The 7,636-nt window shown below is 46.5% G+C and overlaps 1 long non-coding RNA gene across 2 annotated transcripts; it reads left to right on the top strand.

The window, feature by feature from the left end:
• The first annotated feature begins 65 nt into the window (after positions 1 to 65).
• Positions 66 to 2,050, top strand: LOC115946612 (uncharacterized). 2 transcript variants are annotated; one of them, XR_004549992.1, is made up of 3 exons: positions 66 to 240; positions 1,019 to 1,133; positions 1,408 to 2,050. It is a non-coding gene; the product is annotated as an uncharacterized lncRNA (long non-coding RNA). The 2 variants fall into 2 exon arrangements; XR_004080665.2 differs by lacking the exon at positions 66 to 240 and having other exon boundaries at positions 495 to 1,133.
• The last annotated feature ends 5,586 nt before the right edge of the window (positions 2,051 to 7,636 follow it).

The following is a 7,636-nucleotide window of genomic DNA, read 5'->3' as shown; positions in this document are numbered from 1 at the left end:
CGAGGGGAGGTGGAAGCCAATAGGGGAGCGGCGACAGCGGCCAGGGGGACAGCCCGGCTGGGAGCGGAGGATCATTCCGTGCTGGTGGCTGATGGGGAAGGAGCGGCGGCGGCGGCGGCTCCTCCGCGGTGGGGCTGGGGCGAGCTCTGCCGCCGCTCCCCCTCCGCTCCCGGCCGGGTCCTGGGGGAGGCTCCGGGGCGGGGAGCGGAGCTTAGAGCCGGAGGCAGCCGGGGCACAGGGGTGCGCAGCCGGGAGGGAGGGAAGGGAAGGTGCGGAGCGGGGCGGCGGAGCAATGGCGCGGGGGCCGCCGGCGGGGCGGGGCGGCACGAAGGGAGGTGGGGCGCCGATCGCCTCAGCGGCCGTGAGGGGAGGCGAGGCCGGGCCGGGCCCTCAGCGGCCTCCCCGCTGCCGGGCCGGGCCCTCAGCGGCCGTGAGGGGAGGCGAGGCCGGGCCGGGTGCGGGTGATGCGGGTGAGCTCGGGCCGGGCCGGGTGTTGCTGCTTGGGGCGTTCCTGTGGGGTTAGCGGTGTGTGGAGGGCAGTGAGAACGGGCATTGGGACATAAAAGTCCCAGGTGGCTGTGTTCCCTGCATGGGGAGCTGCGTTGGAGCCGTTTGTAGCCGTTAAGTGTGTCGGGTGAGGCGGTGGGACGGGGCCTGGCTCTGTTTGCTGTGTCTTTTACCAGGTAGGCTTGTGAATGAGGTGCCAGGGATGGGCTGGTAGGGCTTAGTTTCTGTGCCTTCTGGTAGGGCAAAACCCCCTGCTTGTTGTCTCCGTGTATTTGAAACTGGTTTTAGCAAACACGGGGACCGGTTTTATCGCGGGTACAGGCAAAATGTGCTTTATGTGCTCGGTGGGATTCCTGCTTGCCCCCTTGCATGCAGTCACCAGGTGTTTGGTGGAGCTGTTACCCTTGGTTTTACCTCAGGTGGCTGTAAAAGCCTCTGGGAGCTGCTTGTCGATATCCACAAAGGTGGGGATTGCTGGAAAACTGCCTTGTCCAACTGTTTTGCAGCGCAGGAGGGAGATGCTTTTACCTGCCTTGAGAGCAGATAAACTGCAATGAAAGTGACTGACAGCTAAGCACAAGTTATGCTGAGAGCCGGGAGAAAGGTCAAGCTGGATCCAGCTTAAGGTAAAAAGTAGAGCTTCTAGTACAGAACCACTGGTATTTTGCAACAGGTTAATGCTTTTATGATGGTTTTGGGCCTCACGATTTATGTGTTAGAGCCGTTCAGTTTGGTTGTGTTTGTGGCATGAGTAAGTAACTCGATTTATTGCACTGTGGTACTGACTTCAACATAATGGGGCTCACTGCAGTACTTTTAGGATATAAACTTCATGAAGTGTGTGGGACTTTGGGGCAGGGTGACTTTTACTTTAGCTCTGCTTTACATTTCCCTTTGCAGGTGTGAACAGAGGTGGCCCCTGGGCTGAGACTTCCCAAAGGAAGGTTTGGGCTGGAAGTTTGTGTTCATGGCACAGGTGAAGACCTTTGGAAAAGGACTTTAATCATGGGAACAAAGTCTCTGTTAAGTAGCCAAAATAACGGTTAAAGTTTCTGAGGATGCAGGGATACTTTTTCCTTTGTTAGATAGAAGAGCATGTTCTGTGTTCTAATGGTATGGAATTGTATAAAGTGCCCCCTCCAAAGGGTTGGGGGAGCTTGCTCAAAGTTCAAACCCAACATTAAATGTTTTAACCTGTTAGTTTCCCTTCTGCCTCATTTGTGTGCATGCTGCTTTGTGTTGCAAGGGGTTGAGAGGCCTCGAGAGCTGAAAAGGAATGGAAATGTTCCATAAATAAATGTTTTTGCGGAGTAAAGCTTTTCTTAAACAAGAACAGCAAAATCTGGACTGATACTTTTAGGATACGAAAGAAAGTGAATCAGTTTTAAAACTGGACGTGATCATGCCATTTAACTGTGGATCCTGCTTTGTAATAGAGGAGGAAACAGTTACATGTTGATGAAGCACTCCTTGGTCTTAGTTGTGGAGTTTTCATTAAGTGTTTCTATGAATAAAGCTGTCAAACTGTTACAGATTTCATTGATCAGAAATGCCTCCCTGTATGGAATGCTGCCTTGTTGGAGTTCTGAGCAGAGCAAGCGCTCTGAGCCCTGCTTGCACTGGTGGGAAGCTGCTCTGTAGGATCCCTGCTCTGTCACCACTTGGAACATCAAAACATCCTCTGTTCTTATCTATATGTGCTGCTTTTTAAATCTGAAGTACAAAGAAGTTCCTATTGTGAGTAATGGTGATCACTACAGTTAATGTTTGTTTTTGTCCCTGGTTCACGTACTTATCCAGTTACTCCATTGCTCAAAGTGATCTGCTGTTAACTGTCTGCAAGGGGAAGTTCTGAACACAGGTTTGAAGCTGATCCAGAATCCTGGGCCAAAACCTAACGCACTGGAACACTCGCTGTAGGAACCCTTCAGTGATGGCTGAGCCCGTTAGGGTTTCATGTGCTCCTCTATGATCATCATCCAGGTATTTTCTGATCCAGCCTTAGAACCTACTTAATGTAACTGCAGTTTGGCCAATGAGCTGATGTCAGCTGCAGTTTCTCTGTTGTTATGGATGGTTTCTTTTTTTAACATGGGGACTGCAGCCTTACATTAACACCAGCTTCAAACGAAGGGCTCCTCTGCATTAAGCATCAGCCTCATGTGTGGAATCCTGTGTTCTGTGTCTGTACAATTGCTGGGCAGCTGAGTGTTTGTCCAAATGATCTGCTGATTGTTTTTCTTGTGCCTTATAATACTCCTTTGTAGATCTGCTGGGGTCTTGTTTGTCCCTGCTGCATCTAGACAAAGCCTGCCTTCATGTTGGGGTAACATCTTCTTCAGTCACTTCTGTGTATGTACATACAGTAACTGGAAAGAGAAAATGCTGTTCTTAAAGCATCCTTCTTGTCACCCTTAACTTCCCCACCTGCAGCATAGCTGGAGGATGGTCACTGAGAGCAATGCAGAACGGTATTGACTGCTGGTATCCAGGAATTCTGGGGAAAGGGGACAAAAATGGGCATTGGGAAACTATGTAAGCTTAGTGACAGCACCGGTTTGTGCTTTGAGACCCTTAAAATCAATAGAGAAGTGCTACAGGTGGAATAAAAAGAGGAGGAAGAGCAACTCCAGACGTTGGATGAGTAAGTTCTGGAGCTTACATGTGCTTTAAGAGGCTGGATGGTGGTGCTGTGCCTGTTGTCTGCTGTTTAAATCTCCCAGCAGTGGTTAGCAAGGTGTGAACTGAGCGATCAAATCTAAACCCAGAAGGGCTCTTGTCTGCTGTTATTTGCTCTTTTCTTTCTCTAATCAGCCCTTTGAGGGAGTTGGGCAAGTTCCAAGCAGTGTTTTTTTCTGTGCTTGCTTCTGGGACCGGTGTGTAATTGCTCTGGAATACAAGTGATTCCCATTGGATTCTGCATTAATTGTTCACAAACATCCCACATTTGTGTCCCTGTATTCTGTTTTCAGCAGCGCTTCAAGTGAGAGGTTGGTACTCAGGTGGGAAGCTTGCACAAGACATGAAGAAAGGTTATTTAAACAATCTATAGCCTGGGAAGCAGCTGGTTTAAGTTGGCAAATGAGAAGAGGAGCTGAAGACTTGTGATATGTCTCAAAACTGGTGTTTATTTCCCCAGAGTTGAGTGTAGGATGCTATTTCCCTTCTTACTTGCATGCTATCAGGCATATGAGTGGAGTATAGACATCCATAATTAATGAAGCAAGGGAAGAAATGGTTTCACGCAGGTTTGCCAGTCTTCAGGAGCAGACTGGTCAATACATACACCCATAAACCTTCCCAGACTTGGACACTGGTGTTTAACGTAGCTTAAGTAGCTCTCTACAAGTCTCCTGCAGTAACTGTCCCTCCTTAGTTCTGTTTGCCAAATAGGTGCTTTTATTTCCTACCAAAACTGGCTGTCACAGTTGGCATAATTTAGGAGGGGTTTAGATGAGTTTTGGAGGAGATTTTGGTACATTTTGTGTTTTTTCAACCAGGAGATGCTGTAAATCATCTTCTTTTGTGAAAAGGATGCTTAAGAGCGTTCATTAAGTTTATTTTTCAGTGTTTTTTAGACACACAGGCAATTCCTCATGTAAACTGGCAAATTCCAGAAGCATTCATCTTTTTATGATGCAGGTAAGATGACATCGTTACAAATAAGTGCTTTTTTATGGCTTTGATATTTCATTTTATTGTACAGGATTTAACAGATGAGAAATAATTGTTCAGTTCCAGTAGCTTCTCATACATATTACTTAGTTTGTAACTGAGTCTGCAGCCACTCTGACTGCTGTTGGTCTTCCTTTTACAAGCTGTCTCATCCATGAGCAACCTCAGAACTCTAAATCCCATGAATTAGACATTGTGAGGCAAAAATATTCTGTATTAGCTTCATTGCTATGTAAAACTTTAGGGTGATTTGGGGGAGAAAATCCTAACTTAAAGAAATAGCTTAAGTTTGAAGCCTGAGGAGGCCACGCAGCTTCCTGAGGAATCAAAGTACATTGAGTTGTTGGATGGGAGACAATGGGAAATCACTGGGAGTTGTATTTTAGCCTGCTATAAATGTGTGAGTGGGTCAGCACAGAAGGGGAAAGAACTGTAGAGATTCTGGTAGAGCTGCTGATAAATTCCTTTCAAACCAGCTGATAAATTCAGCTGTGCTATGGCAGGAGAAAACACAGAATTGAAGGTGGGATGGAAAAATGACAGTTTTCAGTACAAAAAGCTTCAGAAGGTTACATACTGAAATCCCAAGCTGAAATATGTGTCAATGTGTTTTGTAACTGAGGTGGAAAACAACAGCAAATGATGATGCCAAAAGGAAGTTTATTGAGGGTGCTTTTCAGCATTGATTTGGCTGTTCCTGTACACGGTGAGAGGCATCTGGAGCACCCTAAAATGGGGAATTCACGTTCTTGTCAAATCCCTGTGTGTTGGGGGAAATAAAAAGGTGTTTTGGGTGGTTTTGATAGCAGTTTGAGCAGCTTAAAGCACCAAGAACGTGATGTCAGGTCTTTACAGGGCCTGCGCACCAGTGAATGTAGGTGAAAGTACATTGGGCTTCCAAGAATTAGGAGTGTTTGACCAGTTCTGCCCTTTTCCAGGGGGAAAAAAGGGAAATAAACTTGTAGTTTTTATATCTTCCAGAATGATTAGGTTTTGATGTAGCACAAGTACTTAAGAAGGGAGTGCATTTCTTTCTGTGCTCCAAAGCACCTGCTGTACAAAGTGTGTATTGTAGGGAACTTGCTGCAGTGGATGTGGGAGCTTTCATGTCCTGTGGTTTAAGTAGGGAAGATAAGTGAGGATGGATTCTCGGGCAGGGGAATGGGATTCATGGGATGTAGTTACTGGTGTAATGACCAGTGCAGCTGCTGTGGGAGCCTCTGCCAGGACTGAAAACATCCATTGTGTCCAATGCTCTGCTGGGTGTAGTGTGAGTGCTAAAGGTGGGAGCAGCAGGAGGGTAATGCCTTGTTCCACTTGCCAGCTTCAGACCAGCATGGATGGAGCTGTTTCTGCTTCCCAGCTTTTCCTCAAGTGTTCAGGCTGGGCTGAAGTCTTGGAATTGGAATTTGGTAAGGTTTTGGGTTGTGTTTTCTGTAATCATGCAAGGGCAGGGATTCTGAGGGGCTGAATTGCTTTGATATGGAGTAAAACTTATTGAATGCAGGCAAGGCAAAACCCCAACCCTTAAATACCTTCTGCTTCTGCACTTCCATCATGCAAGGTTTCATTTCAGTAATACATTATTTCAGTGCTGTAATAAATAGGGCTTTCCTACTTCCATCTGTGGTATTACTTCCTATTTGCCATTCCTGAAGCTGTAGGTCAGCCTATTCATTAATTAATAGTTGTTTCCTGTTACATTGCATGGAACACTTTCAGATTTGATTCCAAATGGAGTTTGGACTAAGAAGCTCTTGAAGAGCCTGGGGGTAAAAGGGTGAGGAATGTTCTAGACCTTTTCCTCGTAATTTCTAGTTTAAATAAGAATTCTTTCACTTGGAAGTGGGGGATTTCTGGAATACTGACCCCAAAATGTTCCTTCCTCTCACTAAAGTGCCACCAAACCTTGCTTTTCTAGCACTCTAAAGTGCACTTTGCGTGCATCAGTCGAAGAGGGGTCTGGAATTCAGGAGCTCTGCCTTTCATCATCAGAGCAGCCTGGTTCACTGCCTAACCCCAACATCTGCATTAGCAGAGCATCACATTTCACCTGTGCAGTAGGAATCATTACTCTGTCCTATTTAAGAGGCTACTTGGCTTCCTTCCTGGCTCTTCTGGGTTATCAGCAACACATACATCCACACATGCAACCGCCCTGATTTCATTCAGTCTTCCTTATCCTCCTCAAGGCATCTCCAGGTTCATTCTTCTCAACTCCCATCCGCCTGTTGCTTCACTTCTGGCACTTCCACCTCCTCTTAAGACCTTGCCTCCTACAGCTTGTTTGGCATTCTAAAGCAGTGGATTTGGGAAAGGGGGAGAGAGGGAAGGGGAAGTTGTACAAGGTCATCACCAGATTTCATAGAAATGCTCTGTAAACATCCCTCACTGTTGCTTCTGTTGGTTCAGAACCAAAACTGAGGCCAAATGCGAGTCCTGCAGCAGCCCTACTATAGCATTCAACCCTATTATAGAGCAAGAAGAAACCCCTTTATTCCTCCCAAGCACCTCCTGACTGCTGACAGAGCAATAGCAAGTAGTGGAGCTCTGTCACACACTGGTGGGTGCATGTATGCACTGGGGCTCAGCACTACTAGAGTGACCTTTCTGTGGCAGTTGGCTTGCAGATGCTCTTTGTCATAAATGGCTTTAGGTTTATGGGATGGGAGTCCCATCGCACTCCCAAAAATGCCATTAAAAGTATGATTCTCTATAAAATACATTTGTGCCTGAAAGTTGTGGTGGGGTGTTTTTAACAATGAACCCCCCAAGCCTGAAAGTTGTGTTTGGAATGATGATGCTTTTTCTGTGCCCTCTTCAAACCTCTTTCCAGTATGGAAAACAGGGTGAAAGTGATGGTTTCTTAGAAACTTAAACCATCTCCTTTTAAATCCAATGAAACAAAAGTAATTCCAGCTCTAAAAGGAAACCCCTGTTTTCAGCTGGTGTAAAAGGAGATCAGTGTATCCCAGTGTGTTTTCCCTTCACAATTAGCTCCTCACTCTCTAAAGTAGGTTACCAAACCAGAGTTTAATAATCCTGTAGTGTCTCTGCTTTTCTTTGTGTCTTGTCCATTGCTCTCCCTACCAGAAAGGTTCGGTGCATTGTGCACCCATCCCTTTGCTGCCCACTTGCAGTAAGTAACTGCTGTCAATCTTGAAGGCTCATCAGTCAAAGGGCAACAGGAGCTGCTGGTTTAGCCAGTGCTCTGAAAGGGGGTTTGCCATTCTCATAATGGTTCAGAAGTGAACCAAAGCTGGGCATTCAAATGATCATGGAATCACTCAGAACTGAGATGGACAAACTGGGGGGAGGAAGAGTTGCATCTGTTTTATGGGTGGGTAGATGGAGCTGAGGTTGGGGTGTGTATGTCATAGAGAAAGGTAGGTAGAGCAGTACTTGGACATCCAGAGTTACCTTTCCCTATGCCCCTGAAGGGACCTGGTGCTCC

This window comes from Melopsittacus undulatus, chromosome 9 (assembly GCF_012275295.1).
Source record: "Melopsittacus undulatus isolate bMelUnd1 chromosome 9, bMelUnd1.mat.Z, whole genome shotgun sequence".
In the NCBI taxonomy this organism is placed as follows: domain Eukaryota; kingdom Metazoa; phylum Chordata; class Aves; order Psittaciformes; family Psittaculidae; genus Melopsittacus; species Melopsittacus undulatus.
The sequence above is the reverse complement of the archived record's forward strand: the minus strand, read 5'-3'. Positions and strand labels throughout refer to the sequence as shown.